The following is a 13085-nucleotide window of genomic DNA, read 5'->3' as shown; positions in this document are numbered from 1 at the left end:
AATAATGGAGAATGTAAGATATACAAGCTTGCAAAATATAGAGAAAAGAAGACAAGGGATTTGATCAAGTAAGATGCATTAAAGATGAAAAAGGGAAAGTTTTGGTTACATATAAGGATATCAAAGAGAGATGGGAGAATTACTTTTACATGCTTTTCAATGATGGTCAAGATTCAAGTACTAATATGGAGGGGTTAGAAATCCAAGAGGAGGAATGAAATTGGTATTGTTATGGCATAATTTGCATTGGTGAGGTTAAAAAAAAGTCTTAAAAGAATGGAAAGGGTAAAGTTGTTGGTCCAAATGGTATCCATATTGAAGTTTGGAAGTGTATGGGAGAACAAGGTTTTATTCGGATCACTAAGCTTTTCAATGAGATTTTAAGATCTAAGAAGATGTCAAATGAGTGAAGGAAGAGTACTTTGGTCCTAGTTTTTAAGAACAAAGGAAATATCGAATATTGTGCTAACTACAAAGGTATAAAACTTTTGAGTCACACCATGAAGCTATGGGAAAAAGTGATTGAGCATAGATTAAGAGTAGAAACAAGGATTGCAGAGAATCAATTTGGTTTTATACCATGGAGGTCTACAACAGAAGCCATTTATCTTATCTGGATGTTGATGTTGGAATTTTATATTCCAATAATTAATGTGCACTAATATTATAAGACAATTATATTAGCTATTTATCATTAGGGGGTTTTATTTTATGTGATCAAATTAAGTGAACCCGTTAGACAACTAAATCAGAGGATATGGACTTAAATGAGCAAATGTCAGTGTTGACCCATTAGGGGATAATGGGAACCCTATTAGGTTAATACACTATAAGAAGGCTATGGTCCCCAATATATTGAGCCTTCACATATTGTTTCTCTTCTCCCCATCTGAAGAGTTTCAAAGATCCTATTAAAGAATAAAAAGGTTCTGGTTGAGGAAGAACCATGAAGTCACCAGTTACACTGTTAGTCGGTTATCCATTCCGTAACAGATCCTAAGAAGAGTACATAAATCAGAAATCACCTACGGATTCAGATTCGGCTGCGTTTGTTTGATCAATCATTATGAATCCAGGTATTCCTTAAACTCTTCTTGATAATCTAACATAATGTGTTCTTGATGGTTATATTGGTATTTTATAAGGATCCCTTAAAATTACAACAGTTGATGAAAAAGTAAAGTAAGGAAAGAGAATTATGTATGTTTTTTTTTTACTTGGAAAAAACTTATGACTTTGTCCCAAGAGATGTGTCATGGAAGACTTTAGAGAAAAAAGTTATGCGCATGACTTATATCCAAGCTATACAAGGCATGTATGAAGGGATAACTACTAGTGTGAGAACTCCAAGAGGTGAAACTAAGGACTTTCCTATTGGGATAGGATTACATCAAGGCTTAGCTTTAAGTCCTTACTTGTTTAACCTAGTATTGTATGTGTTTATCAAGGATATGCAAAAGATTATCCCTAATTGCATGCTTTTTTGCAAATGATATAGTCTTGATTGAGGAATCAAGGGAAGCAATTAACAATAAGCTTGAACTCTAAAGGTAGACTTTGAAAACAAAGAGTTTTCATTTAAGTAAGAGTAAGACAGAATAGAAGTTAAATTGGGAGAAGATGTCATATCACAGGTTTTCTAAGTTTGGATATCTAGGATTCATCATACAAAAGGATGGAGAAATTAATGAGGATGTATAGGATACATGTGGGATGGCTTAAATGGTGAAAAGCATTGAGGGTTATTTGTGATTGCCAAGTGTCTACCAAGCTCAAAGGCAAATTTTATTGGACAACTATACGTCCAACTATACTATATGATAGTGAATGTTGGGTTTTAAAGGGACAACATGAGAGAAAAGTGAGAGTTGCAGAAATGAGGATGTTAAGATGGATGTGTGGTGATATAAGACAAGATAAAAAATTGGTTAAGGTGATTTAGGCATGTACAAAGAAGGCCACAAGAGGCGCCCATTAAAAGAGTGGATGACATGATTTTTAGTCCGGGAAAAAAGGAAGAGGGAGACCGAAAAGGACATTGGAGGAACCCATCAAGGGAGACTTAAGACTTAACAATATTTATGAAACCTTGGTTTTTAATCGTGCCAAATAATATCATGTGATTCATGTAGCCAATCTCACCTAGTAGGATAACTCTTTGTGTGTTGTTGTAAATAATAAACATTAAGTGAAACACAATTTTAACAATCCTTAAAAATGTATCACATTTATTCAATTTAATCTCCTTCCAGAAACAAAACAAAAAAATGCACATATATCTATATATAAGGCCAACCCCTAATATATATATATATATATATATATATATATATATATATATATATATATATATATATCATATTTTAATAATAATTTACTTAAAATAAATTACACTAATCACCCTAAGATTTCATAAAATTACACAAATCCTCTTGTTATTTGTAACCTTTATAGTAACTTTCCTTATAACAGAACTCAATGTAATATTTTTCAAACAATTAACGGATAGGTAGTGTAATAAGGGGTGCTAATGTATATTTTTCAAAAAATAAAGGGATTAATGTAGGAATAGATGAAAATCGGGAGAGCTTGTACAACTTCACAAAACTTTAGAGAAAATTAGTGTAATTTACTCTTTTATTTATTATAATCTCTTATCTCTTTATTTTTTTATCACATTTCTTATTGCATCTTATGTTTTCTCTCTCTTCTTCTTGTCTCTCTTACCACTCGAAATGGAATACACCTCCCAAAAAGTATACAAATATCATTTCTAAATAAAGCCTACATATAATTTATTTCTTTATTAATATATTAACTTGTAGTTTTATTTCTTGAGTTTGGATTTGTGTGTGTTTTTTTATCTTGTTAGAAAAAACAAAAAAATTAAGTTTATTATCATATCATAACCATTACATATTAATATGTCAATGTTAGTTGAAATTCGTTTAAAATGAGTTTATGAATAACATGTAAAAAAAATGAATAACTAAGTAAAAATGTTTCCAAATTACCTATCACATTTTAATTTGGAGAAAAATAGACATGAAACAAGGTTTTTTTTATCTAGTTATAATATAAAATAATATAGAAAAAATTATTATACAACTATATAGAATTTAAAAAAAAAAATTATTTTAGCCCCCTTTTAGTCTATGGATGTTGAGCTATCACACCTCTCAACAATGTCCCAAGGCCACCCATGGGTTGTGGTTTTTTAAATACCACAACAATATAATCATTGGCAATTACTCTTTATTTTATCATTATTTTAAAATTAAATTATCTTTGTAATTATTTAATAGCATGCATTTAGACATGTTACTTCATGTCACCTTGAAATGGTTGTTGATATTGTATGACTAGATGAATGTCATGTCATGTTACCATTACATGGATAAAGACTATTTTAAGTTTTATGAATTAAAATTAAAGACTTTAACAAAATTTAGTCATACTTATAAGGATTAAAAATATCTTTAGCTATCTATTTCTTTGATAAGTCCATATAAAATTAGAGTTTATTCATAACCTCATAAAATGTTAATTATTGAAACAAATAAAAAAACAAAATGTAAAATCTTTAGTTTGCTTGCAAATTGCATCCAGATCTTTACCTTGGATTGCATAGGAGGATGCAACAAATAAAAGGAACACTAAAATTAAGGAGGAAAAAATTGAGCCATTATTGAGTTTGTCTTATTTCTTCTTTCTTCTTCTTTGACCTTTTTGTTTAGTCATTTTGTCTACTTTTATGGTTCTCAATTGAAAATTATGATATATATAAGTTTGTTTCATAAAATTTAATGCAATATGATTATTGCTCAGTTGGAGCAACTTCTAAAAAGAACATTATACACATAACACTACACCTAAATTTATTAGTTTTATAGCTATATATCAATATTTAACTCAAATTTTCTAGAAAATGTTTAGCCTAAATAAAGAAAAATATAGTTTTTCATAAGACCACCCGTACGAGTAGATTAGACTAACTACCTTTCCTTGATTTTTATTTTTATTGTTTATTTTATTAAAATTGTTGATAAATTCTAATAATGTATCCATAATTGTAGGCATCATATTTTTTTGTGAAGATATTGAAAACTTTAATTAATTATTATAATTGTGTTTAATATTTGCATAATTCTGCAAGTTAATTAAGTGTATCATAATGATAAGGTAGATTATACAAAATGTTTTTAAGAGAAAATTAGTCAAGAAGTGAATATGGTCATATGATAGTTAATGCAAATACATACATTTTAAAATGTAATAAGTAACAATAAATTATACGTTAAATAGAATAATTTTTGTACAAACAAAACCATTGGTATACTCTACGAATAGTCTTTGGATTCTTTCAATTCAAATTAAATGGAAACCAAAACCGGTCAAATCACTATAGCACAATGGAGTTTGCTGACATATATTTACTTAAAAATTAGAAGATGAATGTTAGCATTGAAAACTTTTCTGTTGGAAAAAAAATCACTTTTCTCTCTTTGAATTAATATAGGTTAAAGGAAAATTATGTAATTTTATTTTATTTTATTTTTAAAAAAATGAAAATGATTCAAATTTACCTTTCCTCTTTCCCTCGATCACTCCTTGTGTTGCACCACAGCAACTCTCTTTCCCAGCAATGGCGCATATAGAAGAAGGAAACTTTTTTTTTTTTGTCAAGTGCATATTGTACTCACTGTCACGCAAACACAAATAGAATTACCCAAATTCTATTTTTCTTTTTCACTAAAAAACATGTCTTTCTAGTTTTCTCCTGCTTTCTTCTTGTTGCTGCTGTGCTGGGTAGGGGGCAATTCAATTTCGATAAGGCTACTATGGAGAACAAAAATGCCTCCACAAATGATTCCAAAAACAGATCCGAGAAACCCAATTACTGTGGTTAATGCAACTCTTCAATTGATCTTCAATTGCTGCACCATATAAACCAAAAATTAATCTCCAATTGACCGTCAACTCCTCCACCCCAATAAACTAAGCATTAGTTTCCAATTGACCTACAATCCAATTCTTGCACCCCCAACGCAGAAAGAACCGCAACAGAGATCGATAGGGGAGGCACATGGAAAAAGGAAAAAAAAAAAAAAGGATTTAATTTGTTTTTATTTTTTAAAATATAAAATGACATTATTGTCCTTTAATTTAAACTGGTTTAAATCAAGAAATAATGATTTTTTTGTCCAATAAAAAAGATGTTCAATGCTAACATTATTATTATTATATATATATATATATATATATATATATATATATATATATATATATATATATATAAAAGTTTTAAATTTTCGTATGAATGACAGTGCGGGTTCGCTCAATCCATTGTAGCCCAATCCGCCTTCAGTCCACCAGAAACAATGGGACATGCTAGGTGCACCCAGCATTATTGCTGGTGCACCCAGCAATTTATTGAAAGGTCAAGTTTGCCCTTCATTAAAAAATTTTAAAACACTCCCTCTTTTCTCCCGGATTCACTTTCTGCTTCTGCTTTTGTTTCTTTTCTTTCCTCTTCCGGGAACATTCTCTTCCACCGCAAGCCACCGCGAGCCCAGCTGCTGCTTCTTTCGCCTGGACGCCATTGCCGTTCGAGGTAAGTTTCGTTAACCTTCCATTTGGTTTTATTATGCACTGTGTAGTTGTAGCATTAGGCTAGGTTAAAAGAACCTTAGGTTAGCAGAACCATAGGGTAGAAGACGAGAGCAGGAGGTGCCAGAAAAAATGGGAAAAGGGGGCTGACGGCGAGGCTTCCGGAAGACCCGTTATGGGTTCTTCCGGAACTTCCGGAAGAACATTTTCCGGAAACTTTCCGGAAGAAGTGTTTTTTCGGAAGAAACCAAACGTTTTCCGGAAGAACCCTTCTTCCGGAAACTTTCCGGAAGAAGGTTTCTTCCGGAAACGTTTGGGATTTCCGGAAGAAGTTTCCGGAAGAAGTGTTCTTCCGGAATTATTCCGGAAAAACACTTCTTCCGGAAAGTTGTTTTTTTTTCTTTTTTTTTTAAAACAAAAATTATTTTTGTTTTTTTTTTAAATGAATTATTATATTTCTGTTGATTATTTTGTTTTATAGATTTTATGAAAAATGAGGTTTGGATTTTTGATGTCATGTTTTTTTTTATAATTTACATTGTGTATTTTTATTAAATATTAATTTGTAATTTTTTTTTATAAAAGTGGTTGTGTTTGTTTTTGTTTATTGTTGATTTTTTTAAATTAGTGTTTTTTCTTTAAAAATGAAGTTGTCTATTTTTATAATTAAAGTTGTGTGTTTTGGAAGTTTTATAAAAATACTATTTTTTTTTAAATTAATTAGTTTTTTTTATTATAAATGAAGTATTTTATTTTCAAAAAAAAAATTGTGGATGTTTACTAAATAATTTTTTTTACATTAGTTGTTTAATTTTTTTTAAAAAATTAAGTTGTGGATGTTTAGTAATGAATTATTTTTATATTAGTTGTGTTTTTTTTTATAAATGAAGTTGTTTAATTTTTTTTAAAAAAATTAACTTGTGGATGTTTACTAAGTAATTTAGTTGTGTTTTTTTAAGTAATAAAGTTTCTTATTTTTTTTTTAAAATTAAGAGTTGGATGTTTACTAATTAATTTTTTTTACATTAGTTGTGTTTTTTTTATAAATGATGTTGTTTAATTTTTTTTTTTAAAATTAAGTTGTGGATGTTTAGTAATGAATTATTTTTATATTAGTTGTGTTTTTTTTATAAATGAAGTTGTTTATTTTTTTTAAAAAAATTAACTTGTGGATGTTTACTAAATAATTTAGTTGTGTTTTTTTTAATGAAGTTGTTTAATTTTGTTTTTAAAATTAAGTTGTGGATGTTTATTAATAAAAATTTTTTACATTAGTAGTGTTTTTTTTATAAATGAAGTTTAATTTTTTAAAAAAATTTATGTTGTGTATGTTTTAAAATAATTTGATTTAAGTTAGTCTTATTTGCTTATAAATAAAGTTGTTTTTTTATAAAGAAAATTGTGTATATTTTGACCGAAAAAAATACGTGTTCGACATGATTTGCAGATCATGGCCAGAACACGAGGTTTAGGTCGTGCGATAGGTAGAGTTGTAGGCAGAGATAGACCTGCTGATGAAGATACTGCTTATGTTCCTGAGAGGCGTAGGCCTACTGCCTCAGCCCGTAGGCTATGTGTTCATCAGATGACTGCGGAGGGACGTGATATGGCTGAGGACGTCGCTGACATGACTGATGATGTCCCTGAGCAGCCTACGGAGGCACCTGAGATGCGTGTGGACGCACAGGGTGCTGATAGTGGTGAGGGGTCAGATGGTGATGATGCTGCAGAGGGATTCCCTGGTGGTCCACGAGACCCGTCAGTGCTCACATCATTTGCCGAGCATGTTGCACATGCCGTGTGGAGTGGACAGGTATTTTAATTTGTTAATTATTTGTCATTGTTTATTTATTTGTTTATGATAAATTTTTTTTAATAATTGTATAATTTGTACTTCAAATCAGGAACGTCCTGATTTGAAGTTAGTGTCACATGGGAGGAAGGTGACACTGATTGGGAGGCCAGTGCCTGAGATTGAAGGCCTGGTGGCTGCCACAGGATTAAGTCCACTGATAGATTGTTCAGTTATTACTGGCGATCCTGGACTTATATCCGCATTTGTGGAGAGGTGGCACAGTGAGACTAGCACCTTCCACCTTCCTGTAGGAGAGCTGACGATCACATTGGATGATGTGTCGTCCATCCTACATTTGCCCATCACTGGCGCCTTGCACAGTTTCCACGCTCTTTCTACGGAGGAGGCCAGATTCTTGCTTACAGAGTTGCTGGAAGTGTCTGAGGAGGAGGCCAGAGCTGAGACAGCACTCACACGTGGAGCATATGTACGATTAGGATGGGTTCGTGACATTTATGAGACCAGATGTCAGGCCCGGCGGTGGATTGTCGCAGCTGGCGCTTATCTGCTGCACCTTGTCGGTTGCACTCTTTTTGCTAATAAGAGTGCAACATACGTGCATGTGGTCCACCTTGACGCTTTCCGGGACCTCGCTCATAGTGGTGGTTACGCTTGGGGGGTTGCCGCGCTGGTTCATATGTATGACCAGTTAGATGAGACTTGTAGGACCACCACGCGACAGCTTGCGGGGTACTTGACGCTACTTCAGGTAAATTTTGTGTTTATTAATATGTTAGGTTCGATTATGATTTAAACATGTTTTTATGTTATGTTAACCTCAATTATTGTGTAGTGCTAGATCTATGATCACTTTCCTAGTGTGCATCAGTGCGTGACTGACGATACATACCAGGAGACGTCCCCACGTGCTTCCCGGTGGTTGACGTCGAAGGCGCACATGAAGGGCATCACAGGAGCACCCTACAGGACACGTTGTGATGGTTTGACCGTCACAGATGTGTCCTGGTTGTCGTACACGGAGCATCGGGGTGTTAGGGCGTTTCAGGAGATTTCATCGTTCCAGGGTCAGCTCAGATGGGGTCCTATGATCGTCACAGTTCGACCGGAGAGGGTGGTACGCCAGTTCGGTTACATCCAGAGCATCCCTCCGCCACCTGTTAGTGCACGATTGTCACACGATCAGATAGATGACAGGTGGATGGAGTTTGCGGATCACTTACTACCTGCGGGTCAGCCTTGTCTAGTGCCTGGGCAGGTATCTGCGGATTACATTGAGTGGTTTTTCCGCATATCTCACCCTTTCATGACACCGACCCAGGCAGCTGACCAGCAGAGGGATGCACCAGCTGCAGACCCTGAGGACTACATACAGCCGCCCAGCCCCCAGGTTCCAGTGGCATTTGACCCCCCTCCATATGTGGTAAGATTATTTGCGCGTTTAATGTTTTATGAGTTGTTGTTTATTTTGAATTTCATAATAAATGTTTTTACTGACTTTGACAGGATGATTACGAGGGATATGAGGCGATTGCACAGAGGTTGGAGCGTGTGCTCAACCTTAGGATAGTCACTGCAGGCACAGAGTTATATGACATTATGCAGGACTGCCTGACGATCGCGAGAGGGGGACCCAGTGCTGATGGGACGGTCAGGGCTCGTCAAAGACGCCGCACGGACCATTGATCATTGTATTTATTTTGTTGTGTTGTAGTTGACATGAATATTTGTAATTATTACAGTTTTTGTTTAATATAGTTGACGTGTTTTGCACAGTTTATTATTTTAAAATATAGTTTGTTATTCCGATTGTTTGTCGTCCTTAAGCGAAGTTTACGGTTGTTTTAAATTTATTTTTAAAAAAAGGGAACCTAGAATCATGAGTTTTGTTTGTAAGAATTACATAAAAAATAAAAGTTTTTAAAATGATTAATAATTCATAAGTGAACCCTTTTTCCATGTTCAAGTACCCATGTTTGTAAGAATTACATAAATGAACCATTTTTCCATGTTTGTAAGAATTACATAAAAAACATAAGTTTTTAGAATCATGAGTTTTGTTTGTAAGAATTACATAAATGAACCATTTTTCCATGTTCAAGTACCCATGTTTGGGATTTTTTTGCGTGGGTGTGCCTATGCCCTGAGACAATGGAGGGCGGTCATTTCTCATGTTTGGACGTCAAAGAATCCAAAAAAAATAGTCCCGTTCCATGGTTCCGTCAACTAACACGTCAAAACAAAGTCTCAAAATCCAAAAAAATAGGAAAGGAACCCTTTTTCCATGTTCAACTACCCATGTTTGGGATTTTTTTTTGCGTGGGTGTGCCTGTGCCCTGAGACAATGGAGGGCGGTCATTTCTCATGTTTGGACGTCAAAGAATCCAAAAAAAATAGTCTCGTTCCCCGGTTCCGTCAACTAACACGTCAAAACAAAGCCTCAAAATCCAAAAAAATAGGAAATGAACCCTTTTAACAATTTATTTTTTGGACCACTGAAACAACACATTCAACTTTATTATGGGAATTAAACACGCCGTAAACAGATAATGGTTACATCAATGAAAAAACAAAAAATTAAACATCACATTCAGTTGTTTAGCGACGTCCCACTGACCTCGTCTTCAACATATTTAGTAAAGACAACTAAAATTTCTATTGGTCCATATTTTTTCCAGTAGTTAGATTGTACTAACACCTTCAGCAGTTCTTCGTTGGTGATCAGCTCATTTATTTCATATTTTATAACCGTATCTGAATACTCAAACCGAGCTGGTTGGCGGAAAAACAATCGTCTTACCGTTTGTGATTCGTGAATTCCAAGAGGGGGAATCCCTTTAGGTGCAACTTGCTTGATTAAATTCTTCAGTTCATCGATGGTACATGTTGAAGGAATTTAAAATTTCTTAGGATTTTTTCCTGTGAACGCGCATCCAACAAATTTGTTCTGCGGTGGCATGTTCCATTTCCCGTTGTAATACAGGATCGCGTCATGAGTACGAGGCATAGTGCGTTCAAGTAAGTTTATTATTCCATCTGGTGTTCTTCCAACGGTGCATAATAACTCAATCGGACCAACACAAGAAAATTGATCATTACACATTAACATTGTGTTGACATCGTCATCATTTATCAATTTGATACACTCAAAGCGAATTTGGTTACCTGTATCGGTGAATGGCTTCCGGTAGTGAATTTCATCCAAAAATTGTTTGTCGGATAGGTGAAGGGTATTGTGTATTCTGGTTTTTAGGCTTGCAAAATCACACCTATTTGGTACTCGAATGGGCACCGGAGTTGAAGTTTGGAAGTAAACCCCAGTATCATTGTGAATAATCGATCCATTTGGATAAATGAGTCAACCTTGAGTTGACAATCGTCTGACTGCTAGTTTTTCCTAGAAATGCCATAGTTTGTGTATCAGTTGGGAGATTATTTGAAAGCAAGATATTGTGTGATTTAGTAGCCTAGTCTGTCATATATATAGATGGTTGTGACCGAGCCTTTGTTTACAAAAAAATAGACACGCGTAAATGTGTAGTCAAGTCAGCTAATGTGTTGTCGCTAATGTGTAGTCAAGTCAACCAATGTGTTGTCGAGCGACTGCTAGTTTCAAAATGTGTACTGAAGTCAGCCAATGTGTTGTCACGCTCAAACTGTAATACGCATGCATGTCATTATGTGTTGTCAATTATGACAATGATGTATGCTGCACGCGTAAATGATTTTTGTTGGACCAACAATTTCCTTGCTTAACCAAACGAGTAGTTGATAATATTAATTGGTTAGTAACGGGTTACAACAAATTATATCGTATAATGAATACAATTAAATAAACAATGTTTAGTCTTCATTTAGGTCTACATAGTGTGTTTTGAATGACATCAAGCTTGTGTATTGCTGCATTCTACTAATATATGGAATTGTCTATTGCTTTGCCTGAGAATAACAATTGCTTGACCACAACAGCGCTGGGGGCGGCAACGGACAATGGTCTTTCAAATAAACCTGTTGTACATGAACAAACATTATATCATGCGCTGACCGTGCCAAACGAACCAACGAAGTCATTGCATAATTGTTACACTAACTATATTCAATGTACCTGAACAAAATGATTTCCAAACACGTGACCGACACATATGATGCGGTGGCCAGAAGAGTCAGGTGGTGGTTGACTTCTAAGAGGGAAAAATGTCATGCTTTGTTGTTGGGACAACGATACAAGGATTACGTTATACCGTGAAGCAATCACATATCCCATGTCTGTTATATCCATCCACTTGTCCACACTAACCTGAATGAATCAAACATACACATGTAAGTAATTTAAACATTGTTATTAAAAAAAATTAACCTAAAAGCATACCTTTGAAAAACCATCAACAAGTAGGGACAACTTTAATTGTTCAAATCTCTCTGTGCCACCGAAGAGGTTGATGTACTCATGCGACCACCTGCCAAGTTCTTTAAGCAATTCATTACGCACTAACGGCCACGAATCTTTCCCCATACCTAATAAAGCGCCAATGGACCGATATCCACAGTTACCGTCCGCTTTCACATCCACAACGTCACGAATGAAACCTTGAAAGAATGACGTAAATTGATCCAACATCGGGATGATCCTTGTTGACTGACACGATTGAGAACATGATGCACTTCGTTTCACTGGAGAGTTGCTGCTTTGAACAGAATGAAAAGCATCAACATACTCCCAGTAAGACGGATCACGCTTTGTGGATGTTTGACTTCTTTTCATCGGTTTCTTCGGTGCACCTTTAGTGTTCACCTTTGACGGAGGAGGGCACATAGAGTTATGATCAGGGTATGCGATTTCTCGAAGTTTACTCTTCAGAGTTACTTTGCCAGCCACATCAAGTTCATCAAACCTTTTAGATATGACCTCTATTTCTTCCTTGATGGTGACTTCCGTCTCACATAACCCTTGGTCTGAAAACCAAAGTCTCCTCCAAAAAAGATGGACTGACTCCAATGGGATGCTGCTAGCAGTATACCTAGAAAGCTCACATGCACAACGAAGCCCGTGCGTGCTTCTCATCACACAACCACAAGAAGAGAGATTGTTGCCGAGATAACGTAGACGGTCAATCTCAGAAGCAATCTGATTTAAAGCATCCCTCGAAACCATCCCAAGAAGCCTCTTGTATAAGGTTTTTTTATATACATGGCCAACCACATGCGTACTGGTTTCAAAGGATGCTTTAATTTCGATGTGTTGCAGCGTGATCATGTTGTTCATGGCATCTCAAACACTACATAGGTCTCCAACGCTATTTTGTAGTACTCTTTTGAGAGCCCAATGAGCTGATTCAACCCTACATTTAAAATACACAAGAAACATGAAAATATACAACAATTAAATACCATTTAATATTAATCGTTACTAAAAAATAAAATCAGTTGTTAATACCTGTTTGTTCTTGTGTTGCCTAGGTGCATGACCTTATTCGTCCATGCTGTAATAAATTTTTCCTTGTGGGGGATAATCCATGTGTCGTTAACATAGTCAACGAACATCGGCCAAGACGAACAAGCAACTTGAAACTTCTGATGTGACTCATGGAACTCGTATTCGGACGGACAATCAACCAAAGTACCCCAGCTATCCATTACATAGTCCCACGCATTTTTTTCCCCG

The sequence above is a fragment of the Glycine soja genome, chromosome 4 (assembly GCF_004193775.1).
Source record: "Glycine soja cultivar W05 chromosome 4, ASM419377v2, whole genome shotgun sequence".
Classification (NCBI taxonomy): Eukaryota; Viridiplantae; Streptophyta; class Magnoliopsida; order Fabales; family Fabaceae; genus Glycine; species Glycine soja.
This window is presented reverse-complemented; position numbering follows the sequence as displayed.